Consider the following 23319-nt stretch of genomic DNA (forward strand, 5'->3'; position numbering starts at 1 on the left):
ACTGAGTGACATGGGAAAAGGCTCATCATATAATAGCAAGTGAAAAAGCCAGGATACAAAATTATGGATGTGACATGATCTGATTGGATTGTACATGAATGTATGTGTGTGTCATTCCAAAATACTAATCTTGATCATTTCTGGACAATGCAGTTAAGAGTAATCTTAATTTTCTTCTTTAGGTTTTCAAAAATTTGCTAAATTGAGCATGTATTATTTTTAGACGTAGAAAGAAAAGAATCTCTTCAAACTGCTACACGGATATAAAATATTCCTCTGTTTAAACCTGCATTTCATTGTTTATACTACAGTCTGCTACACTAACTCCACTCCCTATCATTCAGATTCTCCAAGTCCCACCCACACGGCTCAACTCTGGTTCTAGCATCCAGAACACAAATGTCGTGAGCAAGCTGATTTCTGGGTGGCTCCTCCATAGGTCAGGAGTCAGGAAGCAGAAAGAGCCGGGGGAACTGACTGCTGGTCCCCATCCTGCTCCTAATAGTAACGCAAGAACCTTGGAAATTCTTCTGAGCACCATGGGCCAACTTCTCCCCATATATGAACTGAAAGGTTGGGCTGGACAACCCAAGGGCCCATCTCCCCCAAAACTTCTACTTTTCATGAGCTGCTGGATCTAACTGCACCAGAAAGTTCCAGTCACCATGAGTGTGCGGTTACTGCAAAGTTCCGTTCACAAGGCAAATGATTTTCATTCAACAGGAAATGGTGAAAGCCAAGAGTCATAAGTACCCATAAATATGTGTTGTTTTATCTCAGAACAAATCTCTCAGGCAAAACAGTCATTACGGATATAAATATAGCCCAAACCTCTACAGTATTAAAAATGGGGGGGGGTGCATAAGGGAGCTCAGAGAAGAGATCAGTGAGGTGGGCTTTCAGAAACATTAAATTAGGGGCACCTGGGTGGCTCAATGGGTTAAGCCTCTGTCTTCAGCTCAGGTCACGGTCTCAGGTCCTGCGATCGAGCCCTGCATCAGGCTCTCTGCTTGGCGGGGAGCCTGCTTCCCCCTTTCTCTCTGTCTGCTGCTCTGCCTACTTGTGATCTCTCTCTCTGTCAAATAAGTAAATAAAATAAAATGAAAAAGAAAAGAAAAGAGGGGTGCCGGGGTGGCTCAGTTGCTAAGCGTCTGCTTTCGGCTCAGGTCATGATCCCAGGGTCCTGGGTTCGAGCCCCACATCAGGCTCTTTGCTCAGTGAGAAGCCCGCTTCTCCCACCCCCCTGCTTGTGTTCCCTCTCTCGCTATGTCTCTCTCTGTCGAAATAAATAAAATCATTAAAAAAAAGGAAAAAGGAAAAGAAACATTAAATTATACACTGTCCCAAACATAAATAAGGAGTTTACTGTGTACCCAACATTTAAGTTTAAGAGAGTCTGAATTCACCTGAATCCTTAGGTGACTCAAGTATAAACCCCTGGTATGATTACAATAATCTGAATCTGAACAATTAGTCACAGAAAATATAACCTTCAACTTGGACGAATTACTGATATGTTAGCTAATTTCTTAAAATTATGCAAGTCATACATTTGCCGCCAAATAAAATTCAAACCATACAGACGTACTCTACATATAAAGTGAAAACATGAAAGTTTCCCTTCAAGTCTTCCCCCTGCCCACAGCTCTGCCCACAGGTGACCTATGTTGTAGAACCTTTTTATGTTTTCAAGATTTTATTTATCTATTTGAGAGAGAGAGACAGAGAGCACTAGAGAAAATGAGCATGAGTTGGTGGGAGGGGGAGGGTGGAGGTAGAGGGAGAAGCATTGACCAAGGAGCCCGACATGGGGCTGGACCCTGAAATCATGACCTGAGCTGAAGACAGACACCCAACAGAGTCACCTGGACACCCCCAACCCTTTTTGTTTTAAATGTGCCTATCTTTGCATAGTTCCTATCTATACCTCCCAAAGCACTACAAAAATATCCACAAATATCAGATGTCTTTGTTTAATTTTAACCAAATTTAATTCAAATTTAACCAAAAACTGGACAAATTTCTTATTAAAATAGAATAGTTCCTTTCCAAAGAAAAATCCATTACTTAATCTCTTCCGAATGGATTCCAAGCATTATTCTCTATCTCTACTAATCTTATTTTTGAAATAATAAGCAGATCAACATGAATCTTAAAGGCAGAAATGCTACTGGGACAGCAAGAACAGCAGAGAAGACTCCGTGGGTGTGTACAGCTTCTGACTTCCCAGAGAGGGGCCCGTGCAGACCTTATTATCTCAGACTCTGAGAGCTCAGCAGATGCCCCAGAGCAGTTACCACGTGAAAACCCATCCAGTCTGTGGGAGCTGCTAGAAAACAGCATCCCAGCTCTTCTTTCTTGATCTCCTTTCCTCTCTCAACTCTTCCTTCTCTGCAAAACTATTCCCAAAACTACAGTTCAAGAAGAATCAGGCATTTCGGAGGTACAAGAAGTCCAGAGATGGCTCTCTGATTAGAGATTAGTCCTGGACCTTTCATTATTTAAATGCTGATGTGGACAATGGATTACTGGAAAGCCCAATTTTCTGGGAAGTCTAAAATTCAATGAGAGCTTTGCAGAGATCGCTGAAGTATAGAGGTAATTTTTATGAAATTAAATACAATTAGCCAAACAGCTTAGGTCCAAAACATTATTGAGCTCAGGGAGGAGAAATGATGGTTTGTTTGTTTTTTTTCTTAAAATAGAGGAAATATACCATATCTACCAACAAGTATTATTTATTGCTGCTTACTACCCTGAGCATCTTATACAAGTTAAACAACTTAATTTCAACAATAAACCTACAGGAAAGTAATATTATCATCTTCATTTTAAAGATGAGGAAACTAAAGAACAAATAGCTAGTAAGTTTCATCTGGCAGGATCTGGGCTCTCCCTCCTTGTAGCAAATGGCTGCAGCAGTGTCAGCCCTCACATCTCCTTCCTACCCCATCCAGAGGAAGAGAAGTTCTCTTCTGGAATTCACACACTCATTGGCCTGTTGTGTCACACACTCTTACTACAAGGACAGAGAGACTGGGATATACCAATTAGACTAAACCAATCAGAGCCAACTAATTATGTACCTGGAGGGAGGGTCAATATTACCTAAATCTCCTGGCTGAGATTGGAGATAGTAGCAGAAGGGAGATAATGGATCCTGGAAAGATGGTCTTCCCTGAAATGTCTACCATAGTATCCATCCACCTGAAAAAGAAGAACAGAAAGTTTCTCCAATGGTACAATTATAATCATCGTTCAGCTTGACACTATTAAGTCTTATTGGCATTATCTGTTCTGAAACAATATGTCCTCCCTGCAGTTCCTTTTTCAAGAAAAGTCCAAGTTTTATTCTAACCTCTCTTCTCCAGAATCGATTTCTCCTGGGGACAAGAGTAGGTTTGTAATACATGTTGGGCACTCTCAGGAACATATGTGATCATTTTTTATGAGGAAATTTGATAGTGCAGAACTAGGACAATCATATCCTTTTTGATGAGAGAAAAATAATGATTTTATATAAGACGACTCTGTCTATCTACTCATCTTTTGTGCATGTGTTATTTCACCCCAAGTTACGGAGCTAGCGCTCTTCTCACACACAAAGCACACAAGTGAAATCAAGAACCGTATGAGTCCTTAAGAAGTACTCAGAACTATTTCTCTGCTTTTATTCTAAACAGATAATTAGCTATCCAATTTAAAAGATGTTCTCAAATGAAGATGCCACAGTGTTCCTTGGGAACACATTTTAAAGTTTAATGATCTTTACTATCAGCAGGATGCCTGTATTGAAACTAACACTGAATTCCATTTAATCCATGAATATTTGTGAAGTGTAGAGGGCCCACTACGTGCTCCTCCTGAAGCTCAGAGACAGGTCTCAACAGAAAACATCGTCCCCGTTAGCCCTCGTAAACTAGAAGACCACAGTCGTGCACAGCCCCACACAAGTTAATCAACAGATATGTATTTGAGTGGCTGTGCTAGGGAAAGTGACATGCAAACACCCGTAAACATTATCCTCAACCTCACCTCCCCAGGATACATGTTTGCATTTCATTTTCCTGGTCCTCGTCGTTTCCATGGCTTTCCTCTGAACCTCCTGCTGGTTTTCCACAGCTATGATAAACTGCTGTCTCGCAATGGAACTCCACAAATAGAAAGAACCAAATGGATCCTAGGAAAAAATAGTGGCTTTTTTGGGGAAAACAGATTCCCAACCACAATACCCTTTTACATTGAGTTGTCCTTAAATGGAAAAGAAAAATAAGTATAAAACTGAAAGAGTAAACATAACAGATCTCGACTAATCATCCAGGGGAAAGGCTTCATATCATTGTTACTGCGGATGACTAATCAGATAAAGCCCTTAGCGAACACCAGCTGTCCATAATCAAAATAGACTCGCAACCATTCCCAGGCCCACGGTGATGAGCACACATGCTGTGGAGAAGGACCGATTCTATCAAAGCCTAAGCAGCTCCGAAGTTTATTTAGTTCTGCTCCTCAACAAGCATCAGGGCCATTTTAGACCTCTCCAAGGGGGGTATGAAGCTCCAGAGCAGGCATATTAGGGAGTGATTGAAGTCATCAATGCAAGAATCCCTCTACCACCGTGGTTATCCGCTGAGGCAGCCCCAGGAAAGCTGGGCAGGGCGGCTCCAGCAACCATTGTCAAGTTCCAAATACTGGGAAGCCATTCCTTAGAGTAAGTCACACCCCTCCTGTCTGTCATTCCCAACCCAAGGTGTCTAACCCTCCTTCCCAGGACAGGGCTTTAAAGAGAGGAAGACCGCTCTCCTGGTGCCTTAGTCACATCTCCCACTGTCTTCTTCATAGAGCATCTGACAGCCGCGTATCATTTGCATCTTCTCCCTGTCACTTTGGTTCAGCAGGTTACATGATCCAAAATCTAGACTTTTTGCAAAAACTTACCTGCTTCCTTTTCTACCATATTTTTTGCTGTTGTTAAAAGGTGCTTATGTTTATTTTGTCCTCACTCAGAACTGAATGAGTGAACCAATACGTGTCATCATAAGCCTTTATCCTGAGGATATCCTTCTCGTCATGAGTCAACATTTAAGTTGCTCAGTACCCGTTTAAACTCTCCTCTGCCGCTTTCCTCTGCCTGGGAGTCTCTCCACATTCAGTCTTCTCCATGCAGTCACTCTTGCCCGGTGGATTAAGGTCAGGTAGCAAATGCCTCTCTTCTCCATCATCTAATTGATCACGCTGCTGTGACATTTCAATCTCTGCCCCATCGGGAGAAGCAGCCTCATGTTCGATGGTATTGCTGCGGAGGGAAACACGGAAATAGAAAAAGCCCATTAACCTTCAGAAAATGATAGTACATTTGGTGCTTCTCTTAACACCTGATTATTTTCTAAGCAGTAAAACTTCCAATTTATTAAGCCCTGGGTGGGTAAGGAATGATTTATCAAACAGAGAACCCAAGATACCACTTTTACGTCATTTTGTGGCAATCACACCAACTAGGAGAGACTGGAGTAATTACCCATCGACAAACGCCACAGACCTGAGTTCCAAACACTGAGGTGCTCTGTCTGCGCATTTCTACGTTGATATTTACACAGATAACGCTAATGTGTAACTCCAAATGGCAGAATTCAGACTTCATCTGAAAGACCCGGGATTGTAAGTACCCAATATAGACCAGCTTCTACTGTGTATATCGGCTTCACCCATCTTAACTCACCTACCCTTCAAAACATCCTGTCCACACCTGGAAGATGGGCTCCATTTTGCCGATGAGTTCACTGTGGACACTTGTGACTCATCAAAGCTCACGTGTCAAATGGAGTTAAGGTAGAAAACAAATCAATCACTGAGTCGGTATAGCACAAGTGTTTCTCATCTTTCCTCCTCTCCGAGACCTAATACGACAAAATGAATCTGCTTTTGCCTGCTCTAGGTTTTGATTAGTAATACAGACAAAAGAGACAATCAGAGGGGAGTAAGGATCCCAAGAAGGCTGCCAACATATGTCCTGAAGGATATGTCACCAGGCCTGCCACCAACGCTGATCTTGGCCTCAGTGACTCGAGGGCGAGAAAGCAGCCATCCTAGGGTGCTTGTCACACAGGAACACCGTCAGGCTGCCTTGGCATCTGCTGCTGGCCACCCCTCCTTCAGCTGCTTGCTGAGGAAGCCTGACTCCAAACCCAGCCTCACTGTGAATATAGGACCCTCCAAAACATGGCAGCCCCGAGACGTACCCAATTTTCCTGTCTCTGAGGCAAGGTCTGAAAACCCACTTTTTAAAAATGCTCTGGGGAGAGGGGGAGACCAATTTTTTCTTTCTCACTTTCTGAGAGAATTGGGAAGTTTCCCTCTGAGATGTTTGTAGGGGGGGAAAAAAATCCTTGGGGTGGGGATGCGGTTTTCCTTCTGAAATTTTTCCAAGTATTTCTGAACCTTCACACCACTTACTCCACTATTAAGCATGTGAACATCATGAACCTTTTTTGGGTAACTAAGCACAGAACAAACTCTACTTTGCCATTTGCTTTATAATTGTAGGCTAGTGACATATGTTCCTTCATCTGCAAAATGGTGATAATATTACCCTACTCTGGGGAAATCTTGTAAGAATAATAGAGAAAAGCCTTTAAACCCAGTTATAGCAACCACCCCCATAGACAAAGGTTTCTAAAGGATTTGGGAGGAGTGGGAAGGAGCACAGAGGGAGTAGGATGACAGGAGGAGACTCGGAGAAAGAAGCCCAGCCCACCTCTCCCCAAGTCGTAACATTCTAGCCTCTCTTCTCCTAAGACAAGCACTCTTCTATGATCTAGCTCTTCTTCTGACCCAGCAGGTTCTCCATCAGACCTTCTCCAGGTCCCAGGGAATATTATTTCCACATTAAGGACCCTTAAGATTTCGTTTAAGAATCTCACATTTTTATATATGCCTTGCTGCTTTCCAGACTACCCAAAATATGCTAATGCCATGGCTAAAGATTCTTGAAGTAAGAAAATTATAGTAATGTTGAATCCATTGACTTTTCACCTTAGAGACCCATTACATCACCATCTACTTCCAGCTCTAGTTTAACAAAGGTTGACAAGCTCACAGAGCCCCATATCAGGAAAGGCAAAGCCGGTCTACAGGGCTGACCCTCCTGTGATGTTTACATCCCCAGTCAGCCTCAGAGGTATTAAAATATCACCTATCACTGGAGAACTAAGGAATACAAAAGAAACCTCAGCTGAACACCACCACGGCAGAATTATGATAAAAATGAAGCCATTGCTTGATTGGATTTAAAATTCCATAGAACAAAAAGAACATTTCTCTTGGTCAACCCAAATGCAGAACACTTAACTTTACTGAAAGCACTATTTGCCGAGAATGTGTATCAGTAATTATAGGTCAAGCCACTAACAAAAACTCAGGATTCAAATCATAAGAGACTCTTAATCTCAGAAAACAAACTGAGGGTTGCTGGAGTGGAGGGGGATGGAGGAATGGGGTGGCTGGGTGATGGCCACTGGGGAGGGTATGTGCTATGGCGAGCACTGTAAACTGTGTCAGACTGATGAATCACAGACCTTGTACCCCTGAAGTAAATAATAGATTATATGTTAATTAAAAAAAATAATAATGTAATTCTGGGGCAGCTGGCTGGCTCAGTCATTACAGCATTTGCCTTTTGATCTTGGGGTCATGAGTCTCTTTAAAAAGTTAGGCTTTTTATACTTGTATAAATAATACAATCAATTGTATTTGTAGATGAATGTGATTGCCCCAATTTTTAATTAAATAAAATTTGTATCTATACTGAATTTGGTCAAGATGTTTATCCATAAATATAGCTAGATAACAACTAACTCTAGAAACAAAGTCAAGACAAAGGACATACTTGTCAAGTATAAAATCTGGTAAATTTTTAGTTTAGAATTAGATTCACAAGTCTCAAAAATGACCTAGGTTGGATTACATGTTCATTTCCTTCTTCCTTTCCAACTACCTGTTTTGCATCATAAACCAGGCTATTCTAGACTTGTGATCCTTTTCCTGAGTATGCCAAAAGGCCAGTGGTCCTTCTGTCATTTCAACGCCCCTCTCTCGATGCATTTCCATCCACCTTCTCAACAAGTATCAAATTAATAAGCTGTTCATCTCCAAGTCACTACTGAGGCACCCCATAAATCAAGAGATATGCTTTTGATTCAACACATCACCCTCATTCCTTCTCTGCTAGCCCCTAAAAAGAAATCATTCAGATCAGGGGAAATTATTTCCAGAAAAGAATCATCAAAAAGGTGTTTCAAAAGGGCACCTGAGTGGCTCAGTGGGTTAAGCATCCCACTCTTGTTTTCGGCTCAGGTCATGATCTCACTTCACTGTCGTGAGATCCAGCCCCAAGTTGGGTTCTGCGCTTAGCATGGGATCTGCTTGAGCTTCTCTCTCGTTCTCCCTCTGCCCCTCCCTACCATGCTCACTTGCTCGCTTGCTCACTCTCAAATAAATAAATAAATCTTTTTTTAAGTGTTTCATGGCCTTCAAAATCTACATCAGATCTGTAAAACTTCGATAGTGAAGTGTTGGCTAGGCACTGTCATTGCAAGATACTATTTAAAAGTAACATAGGTCCATGTAATAGGATATGCATTTGAGTATGCATGCACAATGACTTAAATCAGATGCAAAGACATAAATATAACTATTGCAGTAGAGATTTATGTGCATGTGTGTTTAATATTTTTGACAGCTCAATATTCACTTCTCCTTCCTATAGGACACAAATCTTCTTCTGGTGAATTACTTCTTTCCCATCTTATTGCTTTGGTGGAAGAGTAAATCCAGTGCCTGCATCCTACTAAGAATGTCAAATTAACGAGCTTTCTCCACACTTCCTTGGAAAAGCCAGAAGCCTGGGGAATCAGCTGCTATCTCCCAGGATCTGCAACTTATGTGAGAGATACTGGGATGGAAGAAGCTGTTGGAAGCTGTTCCACACTTCCCACCTGTGGTGCCCAAACATGATCATTTCTGGTCTGAAACATTCCCAGCCCCCAGAGCAACCTTAGGTAATGACTGTTACCAAGTCTGATTCTTAGCTCTCCAAGTGATTTGCTGAGCTCCTGGTAAATTTCCAGGAGATTCCCTTCTTCAGTTGTCCAAAGTCATCTTCTGTTGCCTGCAACCCAGGGACCCTGATCATGACTGTTACTTTTGAAATAAACACTAAGAAAGAATACACATTAAATATATTATTTACATTCTGGGTGATTCGTATATATGTGTAGATGCATTTTGTTGATCAATGACTAGAAAGGATAAAAGAAGTTGCATTTTCAGGCAGGAAGGTTGACATGAGCTTCTCCAGGAAAGTAAGAACTGAGAAAACATCTTTTTCAGACACTGTGTGTATGTGTGTGTGTGTGTTTCAGATACTATATATACATATAACTAGTGGTATGTTCTGAAATTTTATTAATACCTTCAATGGAATATCAATTAAAATTGGCAGCCGGGATGTTCAGTGAGAACTCCCAACAGCAAAAAAGTGAGCTGCCTTTCTGTGTTGCAAAATTTTGTATTTTGTGCAGTCAATTAAAAGAACATCTTATCCAACTATTCAATATGAGTTTATTATGCTCAAATAGCTATGGATATTTTATTGTTCACTCTTTGCGATCTTTTCTAATAGCTACTAACTGTCCTGATGAGCCCGTATAACCCCACTAGGAGGGGATTTCTTCGCTTTGTTGATGCAGAGCATTAACTTAATGTTGCAAAACTTAAGGTCTTCTCTTTTATAAACTTATCATATCCTTTCTCTCCCTGCACAGTAAGTCTGATTTAATTATCCCCCAGAAATCAGTAAAGGTACTATTTTTGTCTTTGCTTGCCCCTAATCTTTATTTGATTAAAGTATCACATGCTTAATTGGGTTGCATTTACCTCAACCTCTTCCCTTCCAAATATGGAAGGCAGCCTTGGGACTGCTCCGATGGTTTCACAGGTCCCTTGGACTCCACAGAGGGCTCGTGGCCAACCAGCAGATGGGAGTAATGCACAAAATGCCAGTTCCTCTCCTCAGGGGCCCCGCCCTGCACTGCCATGCCCCATGCACCTCTTCTGTTTCCTGTTCCTGCACACAAGGGAAGTGGCGACATTTGTAAGAAGGAGGAGGGTGTGTGACACCAGTTACTCCCCGTTCAACAGGCTGGAATCTTTTCAGTCCTGCAGGTCTTTGAAAAGACTCCAAGTGCTGTCTAACAGAAATCCTGCAGTATTGACCAGAAAGGGCTCACTAAAAATCTCAGCATCTGAAAAGGAAAGAGAAGAACACAGGCCCCTGTCAACACATATTTTTTAAGAAAGTATGGGTATCATGGTGACACTTTTACTGATGAGGGAATTTTCAAGATGGGGGAGGGGGAGAAAGTTGGGCCAGGGAGAGAGAGAATTTCTCTCTGCTCTAAGTGGAAGCAATATTGCATCAAAGTCATTTTCCCACCAGTAGGCATCCCAGGGTCTCCACGAAACAAGGTGTAACTGTAACATAAAAACGGTGGTGGAGGAAATGACCGATTTCAACATTACCCTCAGGGCTGGTTTCCTGTGGGGCCACCATAACAAAGCACCATAAACTGGGGAGCTTAAAACAACAGAAATTTTTTCTCTCACAGCTCTGGAGGCTGGGAGTCTGAAACCAAGGTGTCGGCAGGGCTGGCTCCTTCTGGAGGGAGGGAGGATTCTGAGGGAGAATCCGTTCCATGCCTTTCTCCTGGCTGGTGGTGCTTGCCAACAATCCTTGGCATTCCTTGGCTTACAGCTGATTCACTCCAATCTGTGCCTCTGTCATCACGTGGCATTCTCCCTATGTATCTCTGGGCACAAATTTGCCTCTTCTTATGACAGCAGCAAATTAGGACCCACCATTATCTTGGATGACCTCAACTTAATTTGATTACATAAGCAAAAGCCTTATTTCCAAATAAAGTCACATTCACAGTAAGGAGAGTTAGGACTTCAACATATCTTTTTGGGAAACACAATTCAACCCACGGTGCCCTCTGTAAATAAAGTAGCCTTGTGCTATTCCCAAGCTATTCAGTGTTCATTGTTGTATGTTCAACACTTTCTAGAACTCACAGTGGTCCACAGTCAGTGGCAACTACTCAACTACTCATGGTGTACCCTTGTGTGGGTGTGTTGCCATAATTTCATTGAAATGTTACAGGGTAGAGGACAATGTGTTGTGAATAAGAGGTAAGGAACAGAATTCATCTGGATCCAAATAAAAGCCGTTTGTTCACTATAACCCACAGAAATTTTGCCTTGTCAGTGTCTCAGAGAAGGAGTTCAGGGCAATCCATAGGTCTACCAAGATGGGCAACACTGACACTGGTGAGCACTGTGGGAGTGAGGAAGAATGTCCTACATGCTGGGAGGTGTGACAATACCATGGTAGCAGCCAGACTGTAATCATCACTTATTTGTTACGCTGTTCTGAGACTCTCATTCTCTTCTAGTATGCCTTCAAATCTGTTAATGCTTAGAATGCATACATATTAAGAAACTCTGTTTTCAATTTTAAGTGTAGATCAAATGTTCCAACTCCAGCACCTCTCCCACTAAATAATACCTTTGTAATTTACCAATTTCCTCACTCCGTGCATTGTCTAAAGATGAAAACCTCTGACCTATAAAGGAAATGATTTGTGGTAGCTGAGTGCTTTTTCAAATTTATCCAGTGATTCGTTCCACGGGTATAGGAAAATGGATCCCTCTCAGGGCTTGAATAAAATCACCCAACTTCACCAGAAAAATCTTGGATTCAAGCATATGAATCTCAAGACCCCATCTATAGCTTCTGAGAGCACCTAGGAGGATTTGCCCAGGCTACAACCCCCAGAAACTGTTGGGGAGCCAGAAATCCCATCAGCAGGGATTTGTTCTGAAGATGACTGAAGAACAGCCTGACACAGTGGAAATACCCCCTACACACAAAAAGTGAAGATTTTATGGAGAGCCCTTTATTGGGTATGTTTCCAACCAACAGAGCTAGAAGTAAACCCAGGAAAGCCACCTGCTAAAAAGACACCAAATGAAAAGCAAAGGTGCCTAATCATGTCACCTCCTTCATAGTTGTCCTAGGGGCCGGCCCTGGGACTCTTCTTCCCGTGGAGCTCTGCGTAGCATGTCTCCCGAGGACATCTTACATAACGTGGATGATGGAGGGGGCCCGTGAGGCAGGAGAGCTGCACAAATATTCTCACAGAGAAGAAAGTCCCATTCAGTGAAGGGAAATGAGGGAGAGAACAAAGATCTAGAGAAAAGAAAAAAAATGTGTTCTGCTTTTGCTCCCATGGTCGGCTTCCTCATCCCTCAGCAACCCTCTTCTTCTCTAACCCACTGACTGCTGAGTCCTCTATGTTTATCCCAAAGGCCAAGCGAACTTTAGATGTTCGCTTCTTCCACCACTCCCCCTGGCCCTGGGCAAAGCTGTGAAAGAGACGCTCCCCCTGCTGAGACGCTGGGTCAGATGCAGAGACTGCACCAACTACCAACCTGAGAGTCTCATCAGTTTACAGATGGGAAAAGGACTCTGGAAATGTCACCGGTGCTGAAGCTCTCTCTCCTGACCACACCTTGGCTTCTCTGTCCTTCAGAAGCCTGCTCTGCTCTGCTCTGCTCCACAAACCACTCTAGCCAGAACTTTCAGGCCACTGTGCTGGGGCTATAACCAAAAGAACACGTCCCCTTTCACAGGACAGCCTAGTGCCACAAAGATCCTTGTCTTTCCTGGGCATAGAGCTGGACCTCGCCCCCAGTTCCCTCAGAGTTGGCTATAGCCACAACATGGAACCCTAACAAGGGGACGGTAAGGGACACGAGCCACTCATCCATCTGGCACATGGAACTTCCGTGCACAGGAATCTTTGCTCTTGGCCCACCCACTAGCCTGATGCAACCAACACACCCATGTTGGAAGCCATGCGGAGAGGACGGCAGAGCCACATGCCAGGGCCACAGGGTAGACAGAGCTTGGGTCCCAGAATCACCACCAGGAAGCTCCAATCAAAGAACACCTTTCAGGGTATTATATAAGCAAGAAATAAACTATTATGTTTGAGCCATTGCACATTCTTGACTCCAATTTGTTTCTTACTGCCATGAATCCATCTTAATTAATATACACCTTCTTTGTGTAAACCTGGTGATTCACAGACCTGTACCCCTGGGAATAAAAATACATTATATGTTTATAAAAAATAAAAAATTAAAAAAGAAAGAAAGAAAGAAAAAAATAGTAAAAAAAAAAATATATATATATACATATATATATATACACACACACACACCTTCTTTCTGAGGTGCCCACCATGGACGCTGTGTGCTTTCCCACGCTGGTTTTCACTAGAGCATTTCATTGGGCAATTATGCTTTTGAAAACACTGCAGATGATGTAAGAGAGTCTTCCCTACTGATGGTAAAACTTTGCTAAGCAACTGGCCTCTGATATTATGCAAAGGAAACAGGGCAAGCTATAGAGTCAGACTGGGTTTGCTCTCCTTTCCACAGTATTCTGCCCAGGTGATTAATACCACTCCCTTTATCTTTCTGAGCTTAAACCCTTCTCTGTAACTGGGACAACTAATTAGCCCAATTAATTATTAAGATACAGTTGCAAAGAGTAAGGTTTAAGGAGTAGAATCAAGTAGAATCACTGTATTAAGTGCCTGGTATGCAGAAGCTATTAATGTCATTATTATTTACATTTACTTGTATTTACTTGATTGTGCCCTTTAAGTACAGGAACAGTATCTGATTCATCCTTTTAACTTCAGCATTAAACATGAGCTCCCAGAAGACATGGACTATGTCAAATTATCTTTGCATCCCTCATCCAGAACTGTGATGGTTACTTCATGAAGGGAAACTATCCTTAGTATTCATATTTTTACTCACTGTCACCTCCAAAGCAAGGATTGTGTCCATTAAATCTTTCTCTGGAATCTAGAAGGGTGGCCTATATATACTAGGCCCTTAACAATAGTAATTAGTAAATTAATTTCTCCAAAAAATAGATAAATAAATTAAATCAATAAATGAGTTTCTCTCTGGTAGGTAGTTAATGTGATTCTGGTCATGGGGATTGGTGGGAGGCAGGGGTCACCAGAGAGCAAGTGGGTCTGTGAGGGAATATGGATTCCAAACCAATAGCTGCTTGGAGTTCCCAGACCCCCTGCACCACATATGGGGCCTTGCTCCCCACAACCACCAGAACATTCTTTTGAGATGGAGCGTTCTCCAGTTCCCACTGTGTTGCTAAAAGTACACAATATAGCCTAACCAGCCTACCTCAAAAAGTTGTCATGAAATTCATCTAGTGCAAAAGAGTTGATACAATGCAAGTTTTTCTGGGAAACTGACTGGTACTGCCATAGCACCAGTTTACTTTATGTCACAAAATTATTATTTTTTCCCTAATTTCCAGAGTCGTAAATAGAAACAGTGCCTCTAATTTTGATGTTGTCATTTAAAAAGTGAAAACAGTACTAAAAAAAAAAAAGTCGATGTGAAATGATATGCACATATGGAGAGATGTTGTTACACATATGGAGAGATACTGTTACCATTATGGTTGTTCTTACAAAAGTCCCCTCCAGTCTTCTTTGTCGTCAGTACCTTGGGTTCGTCCTTTCCCTTCATCTGGTGGGAGATGCTGTGTCCCATTCTTCCCCTGTGTAAGGTACAGCCATGTCTTACTTTAAAACATTATTATTAAGACAAATACTCTTCTACTCTATGTTACATAAAGACAAATATCTTACCTAAAGACAAATATTTTTATTATTAAATTGTCCGTTTCTTGGAAACACCCCCAGAAATGACTCCTTTCTTCGAAAAGTTCATAAAATACTCCACTTTGTCCAAGACACGGCTGAATCGCACGCCAGTGGCTACCTGGTGATAAGTCACATTTCACTTTCTTAACAGTGTTTCAACCATGAGGAGACTCATAAACTGCTTTTGAAATGAAAAACGGGGAATTGGGAGGAGAAGGCGGGGCAAGAGCTTAAATGAGAAAAATAGGTTGAAATTAAACTTGGACATAGCTGGAGGAAATGTAGTTCAATTACACCGTATATAAATAATTGCCCTGGTTACACACCTAAAGAAGTTTGAAAGAAGGTACAGGTCACGTTAGAAGTGTCACCAGGAGGGCCTGCCCGGCTGAAGGCCAAAGGACCCTCAAAGTGACATTTACTTTGGGGCTCCCTCCCTCGGGCAAGGCCAGTCGTCCCCTTTAAGGCTCTGCTATTCCATCTTGTCAGCACACACAACGAATTCAGCTCTTGAGGACGGAAGTTCACGGGAGATTGAGGGAGAAACAGGAAAGCCAACATATCCACTTACACTGAGCCTTGCGGCTTTCAGGACCGTCTCATCTGGCCAGCCGGGAAATACAGCCTGAAGGTGGTTCACTTGGTGTGCCCGGCCTCAGAGCGGGCTGTAGGATTCCCATGACAGGCCTTTCGGTCTGTTCCTCTCCAGCACAGAACACACCTGCCTCTAGGAGTCAGTGCGTCAAGCTGGGGGAAATGGGCGCCTTCTGCCTTCCTACTGTGCCACCCTTGGCCTCTTTGTCCCTTGGTCTCCTGCCTCCCACATGTGCTTGCCCTTACTAACCCCCCCCCCCCACTGGATGGCACAGTTCTTCATCATAATCGATCGGGTCAAGCAAGGGTCTCAAGCTTCCTGTTGACAGCATGTGAAAGGCTTTCTGTCTCAGGTGACTCTTGGCCACCGTTTGATCTCCACGACCACGCGATACTGTTATTCAAGTTGTCAGCTTTCCTTATAAGAGGTCCTGTTGCTTTTCCCCCAGGGCAGAATATGTTAGGCCTGGTTTTTGAGGCCGATGTTACTTGTTTGATGGTGTCATCTGCAAGTCCTTGGGTTTCAAGTTCCACCGGAGAACAGATATCCTTATTATTAAATTGACTTCAGAAGCACAGATTTCTTGTCAAAGGAAGTCTGGAGGAGGAGATACTGTAACTAAAAGAACAACTGGTACCTGCAACACAAGAACGTTGCTAAAATAACAACTGACTAGAATTCGGAGCACCTGGGTTCTCAACCTCCCCCACGCCCTCTGATGGCCAGAAGGAGGCCAGCATCCTCGAGCTCCCACCAGGAACGGGATCAGCCTGCTTCAACATCTCGGATTCCCGGCCTCCAAAACTATGAGAGATAAACGTTTGTTGTTTAAGCCACGTAGTCCATGATATTTTGTTTTAGCTCCGTAAGACACCCAAAGCCCTACAGTTAGGACCAGGTCCAAACCCTTTGCTAAAAGAAATGGCACAAATGTCTGAAGAAATCGCCCCCAGGGCAGCCTACTAAATGCCACCAGTCCCAGATCTTGGGTTCCGCTACTTGGAGGGCAGAATTAGAAATTAATTTGTGTCAGTGCCAGCCCTACTCCCAAAAACGTAGCAAATGACCTAGATGGTCTAATGCAGAGGACGGACACTCCAAAGCCACCTTGGGCAATAGTATCTCCCTGGCCTGGGAGCCAACAAGCTGGGCACGTGTCCAGCCACCATTCACAAGTCCATTCCTCTGGAATCAGCTCTGCTTTCTTCCCGGGGCTCTCTGTCAAACAGCAAATCCCACTGAGCTGGGAGGCAGAAGCTCATCACTCCAAGCCAGCCCACCAGATGTAGCTGCCAAGCAAGAGAGAGCCCCAGAGGCCTGGAGAAAGAAAGGGCAGGGACCGGAGGGAGGGAACTGGTGAGAGGGAGGAAGCAGATGGGGCCACCACCAACTTCTCCCGGCGCTGGCCCGATTCCACAGCAGAGAGGTCTGCTCCTGGCTTGAGTCGGGGTGCTAAAGCCATTATTTCTAGCTTACAGCCTGCCCAACCAGGCAGCACCCCTTGCCTGGGAAGGTAACCAGAAGAAGCCGGGAGCACAGCACAGTGGGGACACTGCTACAGCAGATGGTGGCCATGTGAGCTGGGGTGGCAGCCTGTTTGGAGGAGATTCTGTTCTGCTTTAACGGCATCTGCTTCCAAGCGAGCCAGAGCCTTCAGATCTGCTGACTCCGCTGCTCCTGGATCCAAGTCGGTCACCGGCTCGGCATCCGGACCCTTCAGCCTTCGGGCAGGCTGCATGGAGCTCAGGCAGAAGATGGAATTTCCCCTTCCTGCCTCATTAAAGGAACCATCCAAGTTCACTTCTCCAACAAGAGTAATTTGGGCTGAATTGAGTCTCGAGCAGCGAGGAGCCAAGGCATCAAATTGCACGAGCCTTCCTGTATCTTAGTAAGAAACACACTGGAGTCAGAAAGAACTCGCTGCACACATCCTCCCTCCCCTGGGGCGCGTGCAACTCCATCTGCTGCTTCACGTGCGGAGTGCTACGGATGGCAGTCACTTCTGAAAAACCGTAAAAAAAAAATTCTTTCCAGGCCATACGTTGCATTGTTACCTCTATTGAGTATAGCACCAGGCACCAAGCAGAGAATACTATGGGTCACGAAATCTCACTAGCTTTAGATGTTTCTACGTTCGAGAAGTGGGCCATTCTGGAGGTTTCCTCCGGAATATCCAGATAACGGAGGGGCCACATTGATGTTTCTTATAACATCTCTCTTAATACCCCTCCTTCGTTTCCCCAGTATGGACCCCGCTGTCATTTCAGCTTCTTCAGCTCCATGTCGGGCCTGAGATTTGTAGTTCCAGTGTGGACTGTGAGGAGAAAAATGTAAGAATGAGATCATAGGTCTCACTAAACCCCACTGCCCCAAAACACAATGAGCCGCTTTTGGCAGCCCGGCCGGTTGGACAGGAAGGCCAGCGGCTGAGGAACAGTGCCAAGCTTTAGCTAAGCGCTCGGGTGTTGAAAGGTTTCATGCAAAAATCCTGAAGCAGAGAAGTGAAATGCTCAGGGAGTAGAGCCCCACAAATTGTGTTTATTGGATTGTCTCTGGCTCCCAGCACCCCTGTCTCCATTTCCACCAGGCAAACAGAAATGAACACAAACTTTCAGCCCCTTCACCCTCCCGACCCTCCCCAAGCGATCCAGGCTTGCAGCAGGCTCAGACTTCTCTCACTTCCCTTCTAAACACAAGCCCTCAGCACCCTCCACTCCACCCAGAAGGTAGGTGGCAAACAGCCAGGCTCTGGCGCAGACAGAGCAGCAGAGACACGAGAAACAGAGCCCTGGGTATGTGGGCCATTGCGGGGTGAGCAGGAGGGAAAGTGGTGTTGCAGGGAAGGTTCTGCAAGCCCTTGAAGTTTAAGGCCCAGGAATTGCAACTTGGAAGGACCTCTGTCCACTTTGGTCATTTACTGATAGAAGCCCTAGCCCAGAGTGAGTCGTGGGAACCCAAGATTACACAGAACTCAAACTCAGGTCTCCTGGGCACTCTCTGCCCACTACTCCTCACGGTTTTCTTGTGTGCCGGGTAAGAAGAGAAAGGAAGAGGATCACGGAGCAGAACATCTGAGAACCTCTAGCTCCAGGGTTTTCTGAATCAGAAATTGTGCACTTTTCATCTGTTCTGCCCACACTCCTCACGAGGCTTCTGGTGGGCTGCTCCAAAGACATGTCCTCATCTCCTCGTGCCAAGTTGGAATGGAGTGGGGCCAGGACAGAGCTCAGCCCATGTCTGGACCCCAGGGCCTCCTTCTTGCAGCTTGTACAGCCTTGCAGCTACAGAGGAAACATGTGGAAACTTATAAAAAAGGAAGCTGTGGCTAAGCATTAGCAGGCAGTATACAGAGACACAGGGTTGAGAGCTGAAGCTTACCCACAGCTTAGATCCCTATCTCACCCACCATCTCCAAAGCCACTGTCCAGAAAAGCTAGTGTGAAATAATGTCGATTTCTTTGCCTCTCCTTACAGGGTTTCAAGAGCTTTTAAAAGAAAAAAAAAAAAAAAAAAAAGTTTGATCTTCTGTAGATTGTGGAATTTTTTTTTAAGATTTTATTTATTTATTTGACAGACAGAGATCACAAGTAGGCAGAGAGGCAGGCAGAGAAAGGAGGAGGGAAGCAGGCTCCCTGCTGAGCAGAGACCCTGAGATCATGACCTAAGCCAAAGGCAGAGGCTTAACCCACTGAGCCACCCAGGGGCCCCTGTGGATCTTCTTACAGCACAAAAACCTAGAATTTTAACTCAGGGCCATGCCACCTTATAGGAAATGCAGATTCATGGTGAAATCCAATACTCCAGAATTTTTCTTGTGGATCCTCCAGACGTCGTTATTGCCTTGGTACACAGAATGTACCGAGATAGCAGAAACTGCTCTTTGTTCTACAGGCCAGGGATCTCAGATACATCAGGCAAAGTAGATGTTATTATTCCTATTTTACAGACAAATAAAATGAGGCTGAGAATTACCAGTTGCATGATTTGCCCCAGATCTTACAGCTGGTCCCAGGGCTGTGATTCCAACCCAGGTTTGAGTCTGAAGCTGGTTTCATTCCCAGGCACGGCTCCCTCCACCCACCTCCAGTACCAGTGGCCAGAACTCAGTCACCTCATGACTCCTCCCCATAAAGCTGAGCACAGAGAACCCTGGAACACCCATCACACCCACACTCTCTTTGACCACTGAGACTCAGCGAAGGGGAGCTCTGCTGTCCCTGTCCCCATGAAATACTAACCCGAGAAAGGCAAACTACTTCCTTTTCCTTGAGAACCCCGTGTCACCTACAGATCTCCTTCTGATATGCCAGTCGGGGTCCACCCATGCTGGCTGCTACCAAGTTTGTTTCCTCTCTCTGTCATATTTATAAATGTGTGCCCATCCCTTTGGCAATGGTGTTTACCCTAAGTTATAATCCTACACAGAGGAAATCTAGGCTGTTTAATTTTTGATTCAGTATCAAAGAAAAAATCACCCAGGATTGGGCACTTAATGAAGATGATGGTGGTGAAGAGGACGAGGGGGGCCTGGGACGCTCTGTCCCCATAAAGCATCTCCAAAATGATCCGTAAAGATTTCCCAGCAAGCCGATGCAGAGGACTCAGTAGACACGGGCATCAAAGTCTCTGTGAGCAGGTTTTCCCCAGTAGTACCAGCTAAGGGGTTGGCGTCTCCCCCCACCCAGGGCACTGAACCCCAGGAGGGGGTTGGGCCCGAGAGTCTCAGAGGCAGCAGGAGGCCACTGCTCCAGGAAGAGCACCTGTGAGTAACCAGAAGCATCACCTGCTCTCCACGACAGGGAACCAAATGCCTCTGAGTCATCATTACCAAGCTCAGAGCCAAGCTGACAGGCGGGAGGAAGAAGTTAACACACCTTCACATGGGGCCCAAGGACTACTGGTTTCCATCATGATATGCTGAGCATGGCTCTAAGTGGGAGAAGCTGGAACAGAGAGCCCAGTCCCCCCAGTGAGCCGTCTGCATTTCCCCCACCCTTCCGGAGAAGGCTCTGCATCCCACCATCTGCCCCACTGAGTGGGGTCAGTGCCATAGCACAGGGCCTCACCCCCTGGAAAGCAACAGCAATAGCTGTGGTCCCATATGGAACAGGGCAGCGATGACAATGTAAAAACTGGAGAGACGCTGTCACACAGGGTGCAACTTCTTCCAGGAGGCACTCAGAGCCTAGCTGTGAATATCTTTTAAAATGTTCCGGGCCCCCCAGGTGGCTCAGTCTGTTAAGCACCCAACTCTTGATTTCAGCCCAGGTTGTGATATCAGGGTCCTAAGATCCAGCCCCACACTGGCTCCGGGTTAGATGTGGAGCCTGCTTAAGGTTCTTTCTCCCTTGGGACGCCTGGGTGGCTTAGTCGGTTAAGCCGCTGCCTTCAGCTCAGGTCATGATCCCAGGATCCTGGGATGGAGTCCCATGTGGGGCTCCTTGCTCAGCAGGGAGGCTGCTTCTCTCTCTGCCTCTGCCTGCTTGTGCTTTTTCTCTCTTTCTCTCTGACAAATAAATAAATACATAAAATCTTTTGAAAAAAAATTTCTCTTTTACTCTCCCTCCGCCAGGTTAAAATGCTCAGAAGCTTTTCCCCTAGGTTTTCTGCATAAATCAAAAATTACCTTTTATCTTCTAAAGCAATTAGACTTAAGTGATTGTAAATAAAGAAAACAAATAGCTTACATTATACATCGAGTCAATATATCACGTATCCCAGACTAATAGCTGTCGCCCTGATTCCATCTTGCATTTAGGACATTTGCTCTTTACTGCATTCGTGGTTTGCTGAGTGCTTTCAGGGAGAATAAATAAGACTTTGAAGGAATAGCCGAGGAAATTTCTAAATTGGAAGTCTTTTTTTTACTTTTAAAATAATTTTACACTTATAAGCAATTGTATGTCAATAACTTACGGTCTTTTAAGAAGCTGTACATTTTTGGAAAGGAAATCTACTTTAATATGAACACTTGCTTGCTTGCTTGCTTTAGAAATAGGACACAGAAATCAATCCACAGACATATTTCAACTCTCTCTTGTCATTTTTGTTATTTTATTCCAGAGCTCACAGAGATGAGGACTGGAAAAGAATAAAAATGTACCGTTTGACTCATATATCCTTATTCTGTTTTAATTGCAGGTAAAGATGACACGTTATAGTGAAGACATTTTATTACGATTCAGGAAGAAAAAGGTTGAGTGAGTTATGAGCAGTATGGGATGGGAGCACAGAAAGATTCATGAAGGTTCAGTGCAGAAATACCCATCATTTCTCTGCATGTGGTATTGCAACAGATAGATAACCCGCATGTCAGTGATTGCATCTGCTTAAATAAATGGCATCAGCTTGCTATAAATATTGAATATTGTCTTTTCTATTAGAGTAAGCATTAGTAATGATACCACTATCTCTGCATTTGAGGTCAAATGGAAAGATTAGTGTGCCAGGTTCTAGAATGATGAACTCTGACCATCCTTCTCTCTAGCACCCACATCCAGTTCGCAGGCCTGAGCCACGGTGGTAGGAGTGGGAGAGAAGGGGGGACGAACACACAGTCGGGAGCCAGCCTGAGTCCTGACCCTATCCCTCACTAGCGCTAAGACCTTGACCAGCCGCCCTGTCTCTCATTCTGTGCCTCACTCTCCTCCTCTGGAAAATGGGGCAAGAAACACTGCCCGTTGTGTGGATTCATGGAGCTGCATGGAAAGCACTTAGAACAGTGGCTGGCACCCAAGCATCAGGTCTTTTGAGGACAATGATTCTTTTTCATATTGAGGCCTTCTTGAGCACAGCTACTTCCACTCCTCTCCACACCTACTTCCCACCCCTACCCCACCTCACCGCCTCCGGGCAACTGCAGCAAGTAGGATCCCAGCTGGGCTTTCTGCTTTCTGCTCACCCTCCACCGGCACCACCACTGCCCCCTCCAGCCTCAGTTCAAGTCTGATATCCGCCCCCGGAATTCACACTACCCAGGAGACAGAGCCATCCCAGCACCCATGACACTTACCATTTTCTTCATCCATCTACATTCATGTGTAGTGGGGCTGAAAAACATGTCTTAAAGGCTGATTTCAGAAGCCCACTTAGATAGGAAATCATCTTCACTTGGGATATACCTTAATAAGCAAACTTTGGCAAGAAAGATGAGTCCCAAGATTCTTACTGTAAGAAGGGACTAACTCCTCCACACGAGAAGGACACATACACTGGGTGAATGGTGGAAAATAAGTTCAGTGAATGGAGAAAGGCCAAAATGATGTCAACGTACAGAAAAAGATGGCCAGAGGGAGATGCCTGGCAGCAGGGACTGGAGGATATTTAAGAAGGAATGAGTCCTCTTGAAGTTTAAATTGTTTGCATTTCTGAGATATGAAAAAGACCCAAAACTTAAGTAAAGCCTTAAATAAATTGGCTCAGGTCCTCCAAGAAACAGACAGGATTGGATGTGTAAGAGATTTGCCAGGGGAAACCACAGAGAGTTCTAAGAAAGATCTGATGAGGCTGATGGAAAGTCCTTGAGTGAAAGTCACTGTTGGAGGAGTCCAGACACATCACACTCAGCAACAGTACACACACCATGCTAATAGCAGCCCACTCACTGCGGAGCAACACCCGGGGCTGTCAGCCAGCCACGCTCCCAGAGGAGGGTCCTAGAGCTGCACACCTGCCCTTGCCACCACCTGGGGTCACCTCAGCTGACGAGAATCATGTCTGATTCATCATTAGATACTCAACTACTCAATAAGTTAATGAGTAAACAACTATTGAAAGTAAACAACTATCGAAACCAAATGTGCTACACAAGAGAATTATTGTACTCTGCCTTCTATTTTATTGCATTTAAATTTCCCTTAACAAAGGGTTAATTTAAAATATTATTTAGGGGGA

Source organism: Lutra lutra, chromosome 3, assembly GCF_902655055.1.
Source record: "Lutra lutra chromosome 3, mLutLut1.2, whole genome shotgun sequence".
NCBI classification, from domain to species: domain Eukaryota; kingdom Metazoa; phylum Chordata; class Mammalia; order Carnivora; family Mustelidae; genus Lutra; species Lutra lutra.